Source organism: Anomaloglossus baeobatrachus, chromosome 5, assembly GCF_048569485.1.
Source record: "Anomaloglossus baeobatrachus isolate aAnoBae1 chromosome 5, aAnoBae1.hap1, whole genome shotgun sequence".
NCBI classification, from domain to species: Eukaryota; Metazoa; Chordata; class Amphibia; order Anura; family Aromobatidae; genus Anomaloglossus; species Anomaloglossus baeobatrachus.
In genome coordinates, this window is record NC_134357.1 from 322,663,867 (window position 1) to 322,685,484 (window position 21,618).

Below are 21,618 nucleotides of genomic sequence, written 5' to 3' on the forward strand. Positions count from 1 at the left end.
GGATGCAAGCATCGCAGGACGTGGATTACGCCAGAGCTGTGTGTTTCGGGAGGGGTTAATAAAGGGGTGAAACAGGGGCTTTTTTGTGTTTTTTTTAAAATAAAGGATTTTTCGGTGTGTGAGTTTTTTTCACTTTACTTACGGGTTGATCATGTAAGCTGTCACATAGACGCTGCCATGATCAAGCCTGGACTTAGTGGCGGCAATCCGCCGCCATTAACTCCTTATATTACCCTGATTGCCACCGCATCACTGCAACAGAAAGAGCTGGGGACACTCCGGTACTGCTGCATAATGGATGCGACTCCCGGGGCAGGTGTGGGCTGATATTCTGGGCTGCGGGAGGAAGGGGACATTAACCCTGGCCCTCATCCTCCCCAGCCTGAGAATACCGGGCCGCCGCTGTGTGTTTACCGCGGCTGGAAGGTAAAAATACGGTGCAGCACACGTGTTTTTTTTTTCTTTCTATATGTCCATTTGATTTGTATGTGTATTCTATATGTCTGTGTCTGTGTGTGAGCGTGATGTGTGTGTGTGTGTGTCCTTTGTTTGTGTCTGTGTGTGATGTGTGTGTTCTATGTCTGTGTGATGTGTGTGTGTATTATATGTGTGTCGCCCTGGGCAAGCCAGGGGACACAGGTCACACACCACCACACCTTACATCCCAGGTAGGAACACCACAGCTAACCAAAAATCCTTGTTGCCTTCCTCCAGAGGCTGATGATGCACACCAGGGGGTGGGCCAGGTGGTTGGCTCCGCCCACCGAGGAGGACACAGCTCTGGAGGCGGGAGAAACCAGGCAGTTGAGTCCAGGCAGGACAAGAGTCTAGTCAGGGAGGAGGAAGTGGAAGGAGTGGAGGAGTAGCCCAGACAGGGCTAAAGTAAACAGCTAAGTGAAAGTGAAGGAAGAAAAGTAGAAAAGGAGGAAAGCAAGTGAGGTGACAAGAAAGAAGGAAAGCCTGAAGGGTCCAGCTTTGTGTAGGACCAGGTCAGCAACGGCGGTGACTGTCTGGAGGGGGACCGTTTGGAAGTTCCTGGAAGGACCCCGTTGGCTGTGTGCCCGGCGGTCTGGAGCAGTGTTCCGAAGGACAGTCAGCACCAGGGCAGGGGCCTCTCGGACCCCGGCACGGCTAGGAGTCGCCAAATTTGCCAAATCCGTCAGTGAAGGGGACGTAGATCCGCCAACAACCAAGTCCCGATTGAAGGCAACAGCCCAGCCAGTATAGAAGAGACACCGCCACCGCCAAGGCACCAGTTTCTTAGGGCCAGCGCCTGCGGGCAAAGAGTAGAGCTCCCCCGGTCCAGCTTGAAGCCGGGGAGCGGGTTACCGGTGGGGACCCATCGCAACCAACAAGTACATCAAGGTGCAAGGAAAAGGGACATCACCGTCACCTACTGGGAGAGCAAGTGCAGCCGTCCGTGGGACCGTCTATCCAGCCGTTTGGTTTACCGTAAAAACTGTGTCACGTCTCAGGCTGAGTGAGTACCACAGTGCCACAAGGCACAGCGCTGCCCCCGCGTCCCTGTGCCCACCAGGCCCTGCACCTCCCTCACCATCACCAGGGCCCCGGGATCACCAACCCCTACCCACGGAGGGGCAACACAACACCTGGCTGCTCCGCATCACCATCTCCGGGAGCCCCGTATAGAGCAGCGGTGGTGAAATCACCACAACCGTGGGTGGCGTCACGGACAATAATCATCCCCACACCCAACAAACCCCTTTCACTCACGGGCGAGGAGTGCCGCTCGAGAAACCCCCGGGATCCGGCCCACCGCTCGAGCCACCACTGAGCAGCAGCTGCCGGACCCGAGCAGAAGGGGGTGAGCGTGGTGTGCATGCACCCTCCTCCCCGCCCGCGACAACTTGGCGTCACGAACAGGATCTTACCGCTCTGCCGTCTGGTAGAGGTGCGCCTTGTTACCGCCGGAGGTATCCGGCAGAAAAATTTCAGAAGCCGCCATCTTTGGCGCGAAAAGTTCCCGCTCGAGCGTCTTCTCGAGCAGTAGAGGCGCGAAGGCCAAAACCCCGCCCCGAGAGAGGAGGGGCCGGAAAGAGCTAAGGGGGACGAAAACAAGATGTCTGCGCCCGACGGAGCCGCTGGAGGAGCGGTGGTCGCAGCCGCAGCGGCACCCGCGGATGGGAATGGGCCTGCCCAAGTCCCGGCTGTACCGGCGGGAGGTGCCGCGGCCCCCACGCTTGCTCAGGTCATGCCATTCTCCTTGCCCTATGCGCCCGGAGCTGCCTGGCTACCGCAGTATGACGGGAAACCGGATGCCCTACAGGCCTTCCGGAAAAAGCTTAACCCGTTGCTAGAGCTGTACCCCCTGACTGATAAGCAACGTGCAGCGATAGTGCTAGGCCAGCTAACCGGTGCGGCGGAGCAGGAAGCGGAGACCTGGGCCGGGGGGGACCGGCTCTCTGTAGCCACCATCTTTGAGAAGCTACAGACTGCCTTCGAGACCCGGACTGAAGCGGAGCTGAGGATGCAGTTTTACCAGTGCCGGCAACGAGCTGGGGATAGCATTCGGGACTATGCTCTACGTTTGCAGACCGCCCTCCGCACGCTGAAGCGGGTGAATTCTATTAATGAGGCGGATAGCAACAAGATGTTAGTGGAGCAATTTGCGCAGGGGATGAGGTCCCCTGAGGATCGTAAACAACTCCGGCTGTGGGCCCTGGAACACCCTGATGTGGACTTTGCTGTGTTAAAGGAGCGGGCTATCAAAGCACTACAGCCCCCAGCTGCCGAAGTTCTGGAGCCCGTCCCATGGCCCGTCGAGACAGCTCCCGTTGTGGCGGCCTCAGCCAAACCAACCTCCCTAATACCTGCAGCCCCGAGCAGCACAGTAGAAGAGCTGGCAGCCCAGGTCCGTCGCATGGACGGGGACCTTACCAAAATCCTTGCTGCACTGCAACCTCTGACCAGATCTCAGCCTCAAAAAGGAGCCAAGACAAATGATATGTGCACACACAGAATGTGGTGAGCCTTCCTCATAAAGATGGCTGCAGCCGAGGTGCAAGATGCTGATGTCACAGCCACTCAACCTCCACACTAGGGGGGAGGGGTGGCTGCTTAGCATAAGACATGCACACTAATAAGGCTTGCACTGGGAGCCCATCATATAATGAGTGAAATGCACAGTGTCTGAACTGTGACCTATAAATGACGCCAGAAACCCAGGTCAGGAGGGCAAAACAGCACTATATAGGTACATCTCGCACGGATACACGAGACGCACAGTGTCTGAATAATGGCCTATAAATGACGCACAACACCAGGTCCAGGCGGGTCAGTTAGCACTATGAGTACATAACACATGACAGGCTCACCATTTAACCACCTGAATTCAAAAGGTCCACACACATCCTGCAAAAATGGATAAAATGTGCCATACCTCAAATAGTGAGATATTAGTTTATATTTTGGCCCAAAATATGTAAGCTCGCAATCCGTTCGTCAAGGATTCTCACACTTGCGAGTCCCTACACTGAATTAGTTAGAAAAACCACAAAGAACTATATAAAAAAAACACCAAAAAGGAGCCAAGACAAATGATATGTGGACACACAGAATGTGGTGAGCCTTCCTCATAAAGATGGCTGCAGCCGAGGTGCAAGATGCTGATGTCACAGCCACTCAACCTCCACACTAGGGGGGAGGGGTGGCTGCTTAGCATAAGACATGCACACTAATAAGGCTTGCACTGGGAGCCCATCATATAATGAGTGAAATGCACAGTGTCTGAACTGTGACCTATAAATGACGCCAGAAACCCAGGTCTTAGTGTGCATGTCTTATGCTAAGCAGCCACCCCTCCCCCCTAGTGTGGAGGTTGAGTGGCTGTGACATCAGCATCTTGCACCTCGGCTGCAGCCATCTTTATGAGGAAGGCTCACCACATTCTGTGTGTGCACATATCATTTGTCTTGGCTCCTTTTTGGTGTTTTTCAGATCTCAGCCTCCAGCACAGATACAGCTTGCTGACAGTCCCGAGGATGTTCCCTGGATGCAGCCGAGAAGTGCTAACAACCCGCGGAGCAGACCTCCAATCTGCTACAAGTGCCGTAAGCCGGGCCATTACTTCCGCCAGTGCCCGTTAAACGAGCAACCCCTGGGGCCCCGGGCCAATCCTCAGGAGTAGAACATCGTGGTCCCCCGGACTGGCGAGACCGATATATCGGGGCCCGCCCCATCATCCCCGTGGCTGTGGACGGTATACCAGTGATGGCTCTCTTGGACACTGGATCACAGGTAACTACCATACCGTACACGTTGTACCAGCGGTATTGGGCCGTAGACGAGCTGGCGCCCCCAGACAATAGTATAACGTTGATTGCCGCTAATGGACTCCCATTGACCCAGGTGGGGTATAAACAAGTGGCTATGACAGTGGGGCAAGCTGAACTGCAACACCAGGGCATGATTGTGATCATGAATGAACCCAGTGATCATAACCCGAAAATAGTGCTGGGAACCAATGTGATGGAGCACTGCATGGCTGATGTGTTGACCCTATTGCAACAGCTATCCGCCACAGCGGCAGGGAGCCGACAGAGGGCTGTGCAGCGTGAGATCCGAGCCCTGATGTACCGCCAGCATGTAAGCTCAACAGGAGGGGAGATTGGTGGAGTGAGAGTGATGGATGTTGCTCCATTGACTGTGCCCCCTAGGAGTGAGATGATGATCTGGTGTAGGGCAGCAGTAGGGCCTCAGGGGCGCGACTACCCTGCAATGATGGAGCCCATGCCTTCCGAGCACTGGCCCACTGTAATGGCCGCCCGAGGGGTGGTGGATGTGAAGAAGGGGAGAGTGCCTGTGAGAGTGTTGAACTGTGGGGAGGAAGAAGTCAGGCTCCCCCGGTATGCCACCATTGCCAAGCTACTCACCCTAGATCCTCACACTATCCATGAAGCCGGTCCATCCACACTCACACCTACCACCAACACTTCCTCACCCCAGGGGGAAACAAAGGAGTGGCACCAACAGCTACATGTAGGCACTGATGATACCCCTACACATCACAGGGCAGGGGTGCACAGGGTGGTGCAGGAGTACGAACAGGTTTTCAGTAAGCACCCCCTAGATTTTGGACAGATCAAGGGGGTCCAACACCACATTCCCACAGGTGAACATCCCCCTATCAAAGAGAGGTATAGACCTATTCCCCCTGCACATTACCAGTGTGCCAAAGATATGTTGAGGAATATGAAGGAGGCAGGGGTTATTCGGGATAGCTGTAGTCCCTGGGCCGCTCCGTTGGTACTGGTCAAGAAGAAGGATGGTACCATGCGGATGTGTGTGGACTACCGGAAGATCGATCAGATAACCCATAAAGATGCCTATCCATTACCTCGTATAGAAGAGTCTCTGGCTGCACTGAGAACTGCAAACTACTTCTCGACCCTTGATCTCACCAGCGGATACTGGCAAGTGGCCGTGGCCCCAGAGGACCGGGAGAAAACCGGCTTCACCACCCCGATGGGACTCTGCGAATTCAATAGCATGCCGTTTGGGCTGTGCAACGCCCCCGGAACCTTCCAACGGCTGATGGAGTGCTGTCTGGGACATTTAAACTTCGAGACCGTCCTGTTATACTTGGATGATGTGATTGTTTATTCCCAGACGTATGAGGCCCATCTGGAGCACCTGGCCGAGGTGTTCGCGTCCCTTGCCAAGTACGGGATGAAATTGAAGCCCTCTAAATGCCACCTGCTGAAACCCCGGGTGCAGTATCTAGGGCATGTGGTGAGTGCGGATGGTGTTGCCCCCGACCCTGAGAAGATTACTGCCATCCAGAGCTGGCCGAGACCAACTACAGTGAGGGAAGTAAGGCAGTTTCTGGGTCTGGTGGGGTACTATCGGCGCTTTATAAAGGGGTACACGAAGATGGCTGCCCCCATGCAAGACCTCCTCGTGGGACAGACCAAAGGTGGTAGACCCATTGGAGCCCCACTGTCGTGGGAGGACAAGCATGAGGAGTCCTTTTGCCAGTTGAAGGCGGCCTTGACCGGAGAAGAGGTCCTGGCGTACCCTGATTATGGGCGCCCGTTCATCCTCCACACGGACGCCAGTAACGTGGGGCTAGGAGCGGTCCTATCCCAGGTCCAGGATGGGAAGGAGAAGGTGATTGCCTACGCTAGCCGAAAACTCCGGCCGACCGAAAGGAACCCTGAGAACTATAGCTCCTTCAAGCTCGAGCTATTGGCGTTGGTGTGGGCTATCACGGAGCGGTTCCGCCACTACTTGGCGGCAGCAACATTCACCGCGTTTACGGACAACAATCCGCTAACTCACCTGAACACGGCCAGGTTGGGCGCGCTGGAGCAGCGGTGGGTAGCCCGGCTAGCCAACTATGATTTCACCATAAAGTACCGAGCTGGCCGAGTCAACATAAATGCTGATGCACTCTCCCGAATGCCCCATTTGTCAGAAGAGGAGTGCGAGGATGACGACCTCGAGGAGATCGAGTTGCCTGCGTTTCGCCAGCCGCCTACTGAGAGGGTACAAGTACATCAGCAACGGGTGGATTTGGACCCACGGCCCAGTCAAGAGTGGCAGGAAGCTCAGGACCAAGCGCCGGCTGTTCGCCTTGTCAAGACTCTGGTGGAACAAGGCGCTACGGGAATAGACCCTGCCGCTCCGGCCGAAGCCCAACGCTTGTGGAAAGAACGGAAACGGCTTTATCTACACCAAGGGAGGCTGTACCGTGAGCTGATAAACCCGAAGACCCATGAGAAAATATGCCAGTTGGTCATTCCTCAAGCTGACGTCGCTACTGTCCTGCGGGCATACCATGATGGTGCTGGCCACTTCGGGTGGAAGAAGCTGGAGATGCTGTTAAGGGAGCGGTTCTATTGGAGTGGGATGCGTGAATCGGTGGAAGCCTGGTGCCGAGAATGCGGTCCTTGTATGCTGAGGAGAAAGGACGAGACTAGCCAGAGGGCACCCTTACATCCAATAGTCACCCATCAGCCGCTGGAGCTGGTCGCCCTAGACCATGTCAAGCTCACCCCTAGCCGAAGTGGGTACACCTACGCATTGACCATTGTGGACCACTACTCAAGATTTATGGTGGTAGTCCCCGTTAAGGACCTGACTGGTCGAACTGCTGCTCGGGCGTTCCAGGCTTATTTTTGCCGACCCCATGGGTACCCCGAAAAGGTGCTGACTGACCAAGGCCCGGCCTTTGAAGCAGAGGTGTTCCACGAATTCTGCCAGTTGTACGGCTGCAAGAAAATCCGGACCACTCCGTACCACGCCCAAACCAACGGCATGTGCGAGAAAATGAACCACTTGGTCCTGGGGCTTCTCAAGACGCTACCCCTGGAAGAACGGAACCTGTGGCCGGAAAAGTTACCCGACTTGGTCGACATGTACAATAATATCCCCTCTAGCTCGACGAAGTGCACCCCAGCGTATCTGATGAGGGCTCGGCCTGGCCGCCTGCCGGTGGATCTGGAGATGGGGTTGGAGCCCCCAGAAGCACTCCCTTCGACGGCGGAGTGGGAAAGTCGGAGGAGAGCACAATACCGGCAAATCCAGGAGTATGTGGAGAAAAACCTCAGTCGAAGTCGAGAGCAGCAGGAGCACCGGTTCAATCAGAAGGCGTCTGCAAGTCCTTTCCAGCCAGGAGATGTGGTGCTGAAACGGAAGAGGAAGGCCCACAAGCTGGATGATCAGTGGGAGCAAGTCCCTTACGTCATACAACCCACAGAATGGGAAGATGGGAAGGCCTACCAGATCAGTCGTGACCAAGGGGGCACCCTGGCCACAGTTTCCCGGGACCATCTAAAAAGGTGCCCCCCAGCGTTGAAGGCAGAGGCCGAAGTACCGGTTCCTCCACCAGCGGAGAAGGCAGCAGAGGTAATCCACACTGTAATGGGTGACTTCCCAGCAAACTGGCCTACACAGAACGGCGCGGTGATTCTTCCAGTGATACTGTTCCCACAACCCGTGGATGAAGAAGTAGTGGAAGCGGCTAACCGTGAGCCAGAACCAGTGCCAGTGCCCAGGGATGAACCTGTACCCAGCTCCCCTACACCTCCGCCTGCTCCACACTATAGCAGGGAGGAGGAACCGATTGTTTCCTCTACCCCACTGTCTAGCACCACTGACACCGGGCCCCGAAGGTCCACCCGTTCCAACCTAGGTAGACCCCCACTTAGGTACAGGGAGACCGTTCTGTGAATAAAAGGGGTCAGGGAATGTACAGAATGGTTGTTTGTTGTTTGAAAAGTTTGAAAAGGTTGAAAGAATGATAAGAAAATGATGATACCGTGAAAGTTACCTGATTTGCTTTGTGATTGCAACCGGCTGGAGCCGGCACCGTTGTCCCCGTGGGGACCGTTGAAAAGTTCTGCATGGAGGACTATCCATGGACAAGCCCGTGAACTTGCAGGGCAACCACAAACGTTAAGTGGCTTGTAATTATGTTGTTTACCGTTACCGTTTTCCGCAATGCCGCCTCCGGAGAGGCAGGTTGGAGGGAGGGCCCTGAGCAGAGCAGGCTGGGGCCCAGCCACCAAAGGAACCGGTGGCTACCCTCTGGAGGGAAGGACAGATCCCGCTCGGGTACCGTGTGCCGGACTGTGGGTCAAGGGGTGCTGCCTGGGTTTTAGGGGCAGCATCAGGGCCAGGTTGCTTGGGTGGGGGAGAGCGGAAACCGTAACCGTGAACCGTTATGCAACGTTAAAAGAAATGTGCCTCCCGTCTTGGGAAGAGTTATTATTAAAAATGTAAATATGTTATATCACTATGTTATCTTTTTCAGAAAAATAAAACCGGTGTTGGACGGCAGCCCGCGGACGGTCTGCATTTTGCTAAGGGGGAATGTGTCGCCCTGGGCAAGCCAGGGGACACAGGTCACACACCACCACACATTACATCCCAGGTAGGAACACCACAGCTAACCAAAAATCCTTGTTGCCTTCCTCCAGAGGCTGATGATGCACACCAGGGGGTGGGCCAGGCGGTTGGCTCCGCCCACCGAGGAGGACACAGCTCTGGAGGCGGGAGAAACCAGGCAGTTGAGTCCAGGCAGGACAAGAGTCTAGTCAGGGAGGAGGAAGTGGAAGGAGTGGAGGAGTAGCCCAGACAGGGCTAAAGTAAACAGCTAAGTGAAAGTGAAGGAAGAAAAGGAGGAAAGCAAGTGAGGTGACAAGAAAGAAGGAAAGCCTGAAGGGTCCAGCTTTGTGTAGGACCAGGTCAGCAAGGTCAGCAACGGCGGTGACTGTCTGGAGGGGGACCGTTTGGAAGTTCCTGGAAGGACCCCGTTGGCTGTGTGCCCGGCGGTCTGGAGCAGTGTTCCGAAGGACAGTCAGCACCAGGGCAGGGGCCTCTTGGACCCCGGCAAGGCTAGGAGTCGCCAAATTTGCCAAATCCGTCAGTGAAGGGGACGTAGATCCCCCAACAACCAAGTCCCGATTGAAGGCAACAGCCCAGCCAGTATAGAAGAGACACCGCCACCGCCAAGGCACCAGTTTCTTAGGGCCAGCGCCTGCGGGCAAAGAGTAGAGCTCCCCCGGTCCAGCTTGAAGCCGGGGAGCGGGTTACCGGTGGGGACCCATCGCAACCAACAAGTACATCAAGGTGCAAGGAAAAGGGACATCACCGTCACCTACTGGGAGAGCAAGTGCAGCCGTCCGTGGGACCGTCTATCCAGCCGTTTGGTTTACCGTAAAAACTGTGTCACGTCTCAGGCTGAGTGAGTACCACAGTGCCGCAAGGCACAGCGCTGCCCCCGCGTCCCTGCGCCCACCAGGCCCTGCACCTCCCTCACCATCACCAGGGCCCCGGGATCACCAACCCCTACCCACGGAGGGGCAACACAACACCTGGCTGCTCCGCATCACCATCCCCGGGAGCCCCGTATAGAGCAGCGGTGGTGAAATCACCACAACCGTGGGTGGCGTCACGGACAATAATCATCCCCACACCCAACAAACCCCTTTCACTCACGGGCGAGGAGTGCCGCTCGAGAAACCCCCGGGATCCGGCCCACCGCTCGAGCCACCACTGAGCAGCAGCCGCCGGACCCGAGCAGAAGGGGGTGAGCGTGGTGTGCTGACACCCTCCTCCCCGCCCGCGACATATGTCTGTGTGTGAGTGTGATGTGTGTTTACTCTCAGCTCCGCTTCCTCTTCCTGTTATAATGACATCACTTCCCTGCAAACTGCAGGCAGCGATGAACATTATGTCCCGAAACCGAATAACACAGGAAAACGCAATGAACCGCACAGAATTTGCTGCCTGCGTTATTCCCTGCGGGATTTCACGATTACATTGGAGTCAATGGAGTGAAATCCCGCAGCGACGTGCGGAAAAGAAGTGACATGCAATTGTTTTTGCTGCAGGAATCCCGCAGCAAAACATGCAGCTGTCAAAATCCGCATAGTGCACACAGCATTTTTTTTCCCCATAGGTTTTGCTGGTGAATCACTGCAGAGATGTTATGAACATAACATGCAGCGAAACATGCAGCAAAACCGCAGGAAATCCGCGGCAAAAAACGGCAAGTGCGCACAGGGCCTAAACCTTTCCCGCTTTAGGTCAATTAGGAAACAAAATTATTTATATTTGCCAAATGCCAGAATGAGGGAGAGAGAATATTTTAAGGCATTTTGATTACTATCTGCAAAGTAAAACATTTACATACATTTTATTAGTATTTGGTTCCATTGCCCTGTATGACTTGGGTGAAACGTTTTCGATATCCATCCACAAGGTTTTCACAATAGTTGGTAGGAATTTGGGCCCATTCCTCTTGACAAAACTGGTGTAACTTAGCCATATTTGTAGGACGCCTTGCTCACACCTGCTTTTTCAGCCTTGCCCATAAATTTTCAATAGAATTGAGATCAGGGTTTTGTGATGGCCACTCCAAAACATTGACTTTGTTATCCTTAAGCCACTTTGTAACCAGTTTGGCATTCTGCTTTGGGTCATTTTCCATTTGGAAGACCCATTCCCGCCCATGCTTTAAGTTCCTGGCTGATATCTTGAGATGTTGCTTCAGTATTGCCACATAATCGGTTTCCTCATGATGCCATCTATTTTGTAAAGTGCACCAGTCCTTCCTGCAGCAAAACAACGCCACAATATGATGCTGCCAGCCTCGTGTTTTACAGTAGGGATGGTATTCTTGGGCTTCAAAGCGTCTCCCTTTTTTCTCCAAACGTAATTGTCGCGAGCGGGGAGGACTCCGCCGCCGCTGCTGTGGTCGCTCGCTAACGCTCGGGTCCGGCGCTGCTGCGGCTGCTGCTGCTCAGTGGGTCGAGCGGTGGGCCGGATCCGGGGACTCGAGCGGCGCTCCTCGCCCGTGAGTGAAAGGGGTGGTTGGTTTGGGGGATTTAGTCCGTGACGCCACCCACGGGTTGTGGTGAAGATGGGCACCACCGCTGCTGGTGACGGGGATCCCGGGAGCGATGGCAGGGAGTAGCTGGGATGTTTTCCCCCTCTATGGGTAGGGGTCGGTGGGCCCGGGGGTGTGACGGGGAGGGACAGCGCGACGCAGTGCCGGATGGCACGGGTGTACTCACTGAGCAAGAGATGCACAAAGTCCTCGGTAAACCAAACGGCTGGATGGACGGGTCCCGCAGCCGGCTGCAGTGTCTCTCCCCAGACAGGTGATGGCGGCTGTCTTTCCCTGCACCTTGATGTACTTGTTTGACTACGATGGATCCCCAACGGTAGTCCGCTCCCCAGTGTATGGATGCCAGAGGAGCCTGTTTGCCCACAGGCGCTGGCCCTTGGGTCTCTAGCCTTAGGCGGTAGCTGTATACCCTCACGGTGTGGGCGGTTGCCTTCTATTGGGTCTTTGGCTGTTAGGGAACCCCTGGGGTTCCGGTCACACTCAGATTTGACTATTGTCGGCGGCTCCAAGTCTGGTCGGGGTCCGATGGCCCTGCCTGTGTGTGCTGGCTTCACTTCGCTCCCCGGTCGGTACCGGCGGGCCAACACCCGACCCCGGTCCTACGGTTCCACGTTGCTTCACCACTCCTGCAGACGGCCACCACCGTCTGCCAACCTTGCTGTCAGTGCCTGGGCCACAAACCCAGACACCCAAGTGCTTGCTCCTCTCACTTCCACCTCCAAACTCTGACACTTTTCCCGCCTCCAGGCCTGTGAACTCCTCGGTGGGTGGGGCCAACCGCTTGGCTCCGCCCCACCTGGTGTGGACATCAGACCCTGGAGGGAGGCAACAAGGATTTTGTGTTTGGCTAATGTTACTGTCTAATGGGGGTGGGGGTGTATGTATGTTACCTGTGATGACCTGACTAGTCCAGGGCGCCACATAATGATGGTTATTATGGCCAAACAGTTCAATTTCAGTTTCGTCAGACCACAAGACATGTCCTCAAAAATTAAGGTCTTTGTTCCTGTGTGCATTTGCAAACATTCATCTGGCTTATTTTCATGTTTGTTGTGGAGTAATGGCTTCTTCCTGGTATAGGAATACAACAAAACAATAATGGGGGCCGCTACCTTGCATAGCAATGTTTGATGGATGATAACTAAAGGAAAGCAGCAGCACTCGCTGATAATAGAAAAGGTGCATACCTCTATGGGACTTGTGTGGCGCCCTGGACTAGCCAGGTCGTCACAGGTCCTGCAACAACACACCCCACACCCCGAGATAGGCACACCAGTCACACACACAAATCCTTGTTGCCTCCCTCCAGGGGCTGATGTCCACACCAGGTGGGGTGGAGCCAGGTGGTTGGCTCCACCCACTGAGGAGTTCACAGTCCTGGAGGCGGAAAGGGAAGTCAGAGAGTGGAGAACAGTTAGGGAGAGTGAAAGAGAAGGATTAAGAAGGAGTAGTAGAGGAGCAGACTGACCATGTCCGGGTACATGGCCCGGGCACCGAGAGCAAGGTTGGCAGACGGTGGTGGATGTCTGCAGGAGAGGCCAATCGACGCGGAACCGTAGGACTGGGGACGGGCGGTGGCCCGCCGGTACCGAACCGGGGAGCGAAGAGAAGCCAGCACAAACCGGCAGGGCCAACGGACCCCAACCAGGCTTGGAGTCGCCGTTAAACCTGTCAAATCCGTTAGCGACCGGAACCTCCGGGGTTTCCTAGCAACAAAGACCCGACTGAAGGCAACTGTCCAAACCGAGAAAGGGAAATACAACTACTGCCACAGTTAGAATTCCCAGGGCCAGAGCCTGCGGGCAAAAGGGGCTCCTCCTGCCCATATCCAAGCTGGGGAGCGGGTTACCGGTGGGAAGCCATCGGGACCGAAGATACACAACAGGTGCAGGGAAAGGCAGCCACCACCAACCTTCCGGGAGTGACCACAGCAGCTGGCTGCGGGACCCGTCCATCCAGCCGTTTCTTTTACCGGAGACTCCGTATCCATTCTTGGCTGAGTGAGTACCACCGTGCCATCTGGCACCGCGCTGCCCCCGCGACCCTGCACCTCGCCAACCCTGCCTCCCCGACACCTCACCGGGCCCCGGGACCACCGAATCCCCCTACCCACGGAGGGGAAAGAAACATCTCGGCTGCTCCCTGTCGTCGCTCTCGGGATCCCCGTCCAGAGCAGCGGTGGTGCCCCAACCTCACCACAAACCGTGGGTGGCGTCACGGACCAACTCACCAAACCCCAAAATCACCCCTTTCACTGCACGGGCGAGGAGCGCCGCTCGAGTCCCCAGATCCGGCCCACCGCTCGAGCCACCGAGCAGCAGCAGCAGTGCCGGACCCAAGCGCCAGCGAGAGTGCAGCGGCGGCGGCCTCCTCCCCGCCCGCGACACTTGCACCAGTAGTCATCATCAAATATGCAGAGAGGAAGCACAGCCCGTGAAAAAATCTTTTATTTACCCGTGCAACATTTCAGTTTCAATAAGTTACTCTGCAGCACCCACGAATGGCCATCTGGCAGTGACTTGTGCTGTGCTGTTTAGCTCTATAGAAATCAAAACAGTTGATCCGTGCTTGCAGTCAGAAGTACAATCTAACATTGATGACCTATCTACAGAGAGAAATCATCATTATTATAAGCCTGGAAATCCCCTTTAACCACTTCCTGATATATAGTATAATGTACTATTATGTCATAAGTTGGATTTCTGACTTTAAAGTAGACTCAAACTAAGCCTGCTTTGTTCCTGGTAGATGATAGCTGTGCTTCTCAGCCCTTATCTGCCTTTAAAGGGAACCTGTGAGGTGCAATATGCACCCAGATCCACGAGCAGTTCTGGATGCATATCACTAACCCCTGCCTAACAGTCCCTGGCTATAGTGACATACATAAAGAGATCTTTAGAAAAAGTATTTCTAAAGTTCCTTTAATGCTAATGCTAATGAGGCCAGCGACTAGTTGTAAGGACGTTAGTTCCTGTGTTCTTTCTCTTAGCGTGTTAGCACGCCAACAGGGGTGTACTAACATGCTATTCAATGTCTATTGCCTCACATCATCAATAGTTCTATGTCCGGTTCAGGGGCCCACCGGGGTATTGACTGGTGACTCAGTGTGCCAGACCGACGCTGGATAGATGATAATTAGACAAATGGATATCAGACAGACAGACAGACAGATAGATAACAGATAAATAGATAGATAATAGAAATAGATAGATAGAGGGATAGATAGATAGATAGATAACTAGTTAACGGTCAATCTTTGACAGCAGGATTTAACGCATCACCATCGGCAGCCCCATGATGCGATCATGGGGGTCAGCTGATGTCCCCTGTCACTGTCATGATGTAGTTCCTGTAAACACCGGCAGAAATCAGCATTTTTGCTGTGCAGAGCAGGGCTGAAAACCAATCGGGCTATATCAACTCAACTCCCCTAATGCCAGAATTACGGGGGGGGGGGGGGTTTGTCGCCACAACATCACCGTAAAATGCAAAAGGAGACGATGGAAACATCACATCTACACAAAAATTTTATAATTAAAAGTGCTATCTCAAGATGCAAAAAATACTGTAAGCCATCACTGATGCCCAGATCCCGAAAAAAGCTACGGATCTCAGAAAATGGCGACAATAGCACAAATCTCTGTTTTTTTAACAAATTTCAGAATTTTTTTCACCACTTAAATAAAAATAAAACTATACATGTTTGGTATCTGAGAACTCGCACTGACCTGGGGACTCAATGCCAGGTCAATTTTACCAAGTAGTGAACATGGTAAATAAAATAAACAAAAAACGACAGTGGATTTCACCGCACTTGGGAATTTTCTTTCCCTTTTTCCAGTACAATATGAGACAGAATAAATGGTGTCATTCAAAAGTACAACTTGTCCTGTAAACAATGTTTTCATATGGCAATATTGACAGAATGCTAAAATAAAAAGTTATGGTTCTTGGAAGAAGGGGAGGAAAAAACGAAAACGGAAAATCGCCGGGTGGTGAAGGGGTTAATCCATGCTGGGGATTCTCTACACAGGAACCAGGATTCATAACTTTTTTTGTAATAATGTAACAATTTTACTCTTATAGTCCATTACCTCGATATAGTTATGATTTATTTTATTGTAAAGTATGATTTCCTTCTTGTCTTCTATTGATCAGGCCATAGACATAGTAATATCCATTAATGAATTGGCCATGAAAGAGGAGTCATAAATATTGAATCTATTTTCTTATATTACTAACTGATAGAAAATTAGTTCACGGGTTACAAAAAAAATTAATTCACTGTTTGCAATCCTTCTCATTCATTACTAATTAATGAGATGTTCTCATCTTGCATATTATATCCACAGGTTATACCTCATGTATGTGCCACCTTTTCCACTCTCACCTGTCAGAAGAATAGGTCCCATAAACCCTATCTGCAGCCCCCTCAGCATTCACTGAAAGGGACCCCATGTTTGTGCTGTGGGAGGGAATATTTGCTTATCAAGAAAGCAGAGACATTGCAGTTACTACAGGATCCAGCAGAGGGAGTGCTCACCCAGAAGGAGATGGGAGGGGCCATGGCACCCCACCATGCTGGCCTCAGCCTTGCCATGATCTCAGGCAGGTAAATAGTACTCTGTTGGGATTTTATGGCCCGAACCTAAAACTACTGAGAGGGCGGAATGAGCACAGGAACTCAGGCTCTTGTGACTAGTCCCTGCGCTCATTAGCATATCATAAACGATCTTTAGAAATACTTTTTCTAAAGATCTCTTTATCTGTGTTACTATAACCTCACACAAGCAGGGATTAACAATATGTACCCAGAATTGCTTGTACCTCTAGGTGCATATTGCACCTGTCAGCTTCACTTTAACTGCACTGAGGGGAGCTCATCTCCTCCCACTTCTGGTTACTCCTTATATGCCTCTGTCAAGTTCTGACAACAGCATGAGGCTTAGGAGCATGCTATTCCAAGCACCCATCGCCCCAGAAATGTGGTCATCTTGAGTGTCAATGGGTTAATATGACACCAGGGGTTTGCTGACGACTTCCACATCTGCCATGATCCTATGAAAATTAGTCTGTGGTATTGCAGTGAATGATATAAGTGATCGAGATGATCACTGGTTTAAGGAGATACAGATTTGGTGCAGAAAAGTCAACCAAATACTCAACATACGCACATAGCCTAGTCCGGTAATCTGGCATTGAGTTGAATGAGTTCGCCTGAGGTGAGTTCATTCAGTTCAATGAGTTCACCTGAGGCTACAGCTGGGGTACTGTGGGTACCGACAGCTGTTACCTCAGCTGAACTCACTGACATCGCCGCTGCTGCTCCGTCAGTGTGTCCTGCAGGCCACAGTGATCGGTCACATTTTCCAATGTGACAGCGCATTGCAACCGCAGGATGTAGCAGAGCCGAGATCGTAATGGGACGTCATGGTGTGGATTATGTCAGACCTGCAGAGGTGTTTTGGGGGTCAATACATTGGAGAAAGAAGGTGTTTTTTTTTTTTTAAATAAAGCTATGTGGTGGCACCAAAGACAGTGGGGCAGATCTGGGCAAGTCATCCTATGGCCAAGCTTGCAGTAGCGTGATGAGGTCATCAAGCTGTGACCTCATCACACTTCTCTGGGCAACGCAGAGCCACGAACAAGGCAAGGACATGGCAGCCAGCGGAGAATGGCAAGCGTTCCATGGAGGAGCTGAAGACAGGGGCAGAGCGATCTTAGGGGTCAAGTGTAGAGTTGTGCGCGGTTCGCGGTTCGAGGTTCTCCAGTTCTAGGCTCGAGTGATTTTGGGGCCTGTTCTAGATCGAACTAGAACTCGAGCTTTTTGCAAAAGCTCGATAGTTCTAGAAACGTTCGAGAACGGTTCTAGCAGCAAAAAAACAGCTAATTCCTAGCTGGCTTTCCGCTGTAATAGTGTAAGTCACTCTGTGACTCACACTATTATGACATTTCAGTGTATAGTGTGCGGGAACAGCGCCTTCAGATCACTGCTGTTTGTATAATGGCGATCGCCATTTTTTTTTTTTCCTTGTCTTCCTTCCCTAAGCGCGCGCGTCTTGTGGGGCGGGCCAGCATGTCAGCCAATCCCAGACACACACACAGCTAAGTGGACTTTTAGCCAGAGAAGCAACGGCATGTGTGATAGGATGTCCATGTCACATGTCCCTGCATTATAAAAACGACTATCTGCCCATCCGGACGCCATTATCTCTTCTGCGTCCTTGGTGTCAGACATCACTGGCGCAGCTCCGTCCTTTGTCCTATCGCCGATACTGCTGTATGCGCTCCATACACAGCGCTAGACAGCTTAGGGAGAGCACTTTCTATCAGTCCTTTTAAGGGCTCGTACCGGCAGGGTCAGAGCCATAGGTGACAGGTCCTGAAAACAGAGACAGCGTCTGTGTAGCCAAGGTCAGGGATTTCGTCGCTGCATTTCCCCATTAGGAGGGAATAGAAAGGCAGGCTTCCATTCCTCTACCCAGAGCCCCACAATCCTGACACTTTACCCTCCTGTCCTCTGCACACTCCAACTCATTATAACTAAGCCATTATACTAGCAAACAGTCAGTGTACCTAGTGGCATCCTAAACGTGGCTATTGGACTTTTGTGTAGTCACACTAGTGGAAAGATATTTGCAGCACGTCTGCCTGCATTGCACACTCAAACTCTTTTTAACTAAGCCATTATACTAGCAAACAGTCAGTGTACCTAGTGGCATCCTAAACGTGGCTATTGTACTTTTGTGTAGTCACACTAGTGGAAAGATATTTGCAGCACGTCTGCCTGCATTGCACACTCAAACTCTTTTTAACTAAGCCATTATACTAGCAAACAGTCAGTGTACCTAGTGGCATCCTAAACGTGGCTATTGGACTTTTGTGTAGTCACACTAGTGGAAAGATATTTGCAGCACGTCTGCCTGCATTGCACACTCCAACTCTTTTTAACTAAGTTATTATACTAGCAAACAGTCAGTGTACCTAGTGGCATCCTAAACGTGGCTATTGGACTTCTGTATAGTCCCACTAGTGCAATGATATTTGCAGCACCTCTGCCTGCATTGCACACTCAAACTCATTGTTACTAAGCCATTATACTAGCAAACAGTCAGTGAACCTAGTGGCATCCTAAACGTGGCTATTGGACTTCTGTATAGTCCCACTAGTGCAAAGATATTTGCAGCACCTCTGCCTGCATTGCACACTCAAACTCATTGTTACTAAGCCATTATACTAGCAAACAGTCAGTGAACCTAGTGGCATCCTTAACGTGGCTATTGGACTTTTGTCTAGTCACACTAGTGCAAATCTATGTGCAGCACCTGTGCATGACACCCTCCTGCTCTGTTTTTAATAAACTATAATGATAGCAAAAAATACTGCCATTTAGTGGCATCATAGAACTGGCTGTTGTATTCCATTAGTGGCCCACTGGTGCCAAGCTATTTCTAGCACCTGTGCATGACACCCTCCTGCTCTGTTTTTAATAAGCTATAATGATAGCAAAAAATACTGCCATTTAGTGGCATCATAGAACTGGCTGTTGTATTCCATTAGTGCCCCACTGGTGCCAAGCTATTTCTAGCACCTCTACATGACACCCTCATGCACATTTTGCTACGTTAATGTTATAGCAAACTCAGGGAATTCATTGCTGCATTTGATAATTCGGAGGGATAGAAAGTGAGGCTTCCTTTAGCTTTTCCTTCTGTTCATAGACAGCATCTCCAAGTTCACACCCGAAGAGCAATTTCTCCTCCACGTCTAAGTGTGGAGAGGCAGCTAGTGCGCATGCGTGTGCCGATTTACCCCAGCTGCAGCCTAACTACAGTGTTTCGCCTAGTGAGTATGCTCAGCCTGACTGTGCCATTCCTGACGCTAAGTCTTCATTTCGGGATACAGCGCATGCTCCCACACTAAGTGTCAAAAGCCTCTTTGCACAGGTACTTGCATTCCGTGCCGGGTCTAAGTCCTGTTTTGTGCCTAGACACCATGCTAAAGCTGATAGTCTTTTTTCAGAGACTGTATTTCATGCTACTGAGCATGCTCAGGCACTTACTGCATCAGAGACTAGGTCCGGTAATGAACTCTTTGGCCCTGCCCCTGATGTGGGGGTCCCATATAGACCACAGGGCATCAGGTGTCCTCCCAAATGGCTTGCAGAGGCCCACCCCTATGACTTGTCACCGCATTATTGATGGTCAGACGATGACTGGTGAGGTGTTTGGGTCATGGCAGCCATGAGGTCATCATTGAAGTTGCGGTTCCAAATAGGACGCTAGTTATGCCACTCATGACGTGTCACTCTACTTTTGTCTCCAGGAGGTTCATTGTGGTTCACCCTGGTTTGGGGCGGACCCAGGTTATAAAAGGGGCTGGAGCCAACAAGGAGGTGCGCATTCTTCTATTATGCTCCGAAAGAGCACACCTCCATGTGTTGAACCCATTGCGACTTTAGGCCAGAGGTAGGCAGGGATAGGGTGTCGATGCAGGCCACCACCACAGTTGGTAACGCAGAACGGTTAAGACCAGCTCCTGTCCTACCAGTCCTGCTTGTGCAGCCCAGTGGCATTAACAGGCCTGCTGCTGCTGATGCGCCTGCTGTCCACAGGTGTGGCCCCTACGCACACGGTCAGCGTACTCAATGGCTCCTGTGTTGTTAACAGGGAGTTCCTGGGCTGGGTGGGCATGTGGACCCTGTGACGCTAACAGGGCTCCCAGTCTCCAGATCCGAATGGCGTCTAACTCGGTTCAGGCTACTATTAGTTTCATAGCCACACAGCTCTGTATCCTCCACCAAACCTTCCAGTTGCCAACCTCTCCTTTTCCAACTGGGAGCACGGTGGACACTGACTGCTGATGGGGATATATACCTTTCTCTTTCTTTTCTTATTAATTTTCGTTATATAGCGGTAACATAGTATATACCACCTTATCCAAATCTGCCAGTCCCACTGTAACAGATGGTGTTTCTTCAGCAAATGTTACTGTTGCTTAACCACCAAATCCACGGACCAAAACTTTTTTCCCCTTTCCAACACACCTGTTCCCCTTTCCACCAGCATCTGTCCTTTTTCAACTCATTTTGGTATATGACCAAAAGTGCAACTCTGCAGGGACACCGTACTCAACGCCATCTCAGCACAGCAGCCATCCCTCGGTCCCTCCGATGTGGACAAGGAAAAGACCATTTCCTCCTATCCATGACAAAGCGTTGAAATTCACTCTGTGCAGCACTGGTGTTTAGTGGAAAAGCAGATCTAAGATTGCGTACCACATTCTGCAGATACTCCTGTATACGTGCGTCCATTTCTATGGCAGGAATTATTTCGCCAAATTTTGTCTTGTACCGGGGATCTAACAGTGTGTCAACCCAGTATTCTGGATTACTTTGAATTCGTACAATCCGAGGGTCATGTTGTAGGTAGTGCAGCAAGAAGGCGCTCATGTGTCTTGTGCATCCAGGAGGACCAAGTCCTTGGTGTGTTGGTGGCAGAGAGGTGAGAATCGTGCCTCCTTCCTCTGCCCTCTCCCCACAACCTCGCACAACCGAAATGTGAGCAAGCTTTCACTCATCTGCTGAGTCTTCCATGCCCATCGCCAGTTCGTCCTCCATTTCTTCATGGGCTCCTGCACCTTCCTCAACACTTTTTGCTGATACTATGCGCCCTTGTTAATCCCTCTCCCTCACCATGACTGCCGCATAGGTGCCGCTGACCATCTGGACCTCGTAGATCTTGTTATCCCTTCCGCATATGACTCCTCCTGTACTTCCTCCCCTTCCTCTTGTCCCAACACCTGACTCCGAATAATAATTACAGTGTGCTCCATCATGTAGATGATCAGAATTGTCACGCTGAGAATGACATTGCCAGTGCTAAACATCTTCGTTGACATTTGTAAACTGTGTAGCAGGGTGCATAGGTCCTTGATCTGACACCACTCCAGCAGCGTGATCTGCACCACCTCTGGATCAAGTTATCCCAGGCTATATGTCATACCGTATTTCAGCAGGGCTCTGCGGTGCTGCCACACACGCTGCAACATGTGCAGATTCCAATTCCTGCGTGTCGGAACATCGCATTTCCGGCGTTTAACTGGCAGACCCTAAGACTTCCGGAGTGATGAAAGTTGTTGAGCTGCTGTGTGCGCACGATGGAAGTGAGCACATAGCGAGCGTGCCCGCTGCACAAGGCCATGTAGGCCGGGATGGTGTTTTAAAAATTGCTGGAGAATTA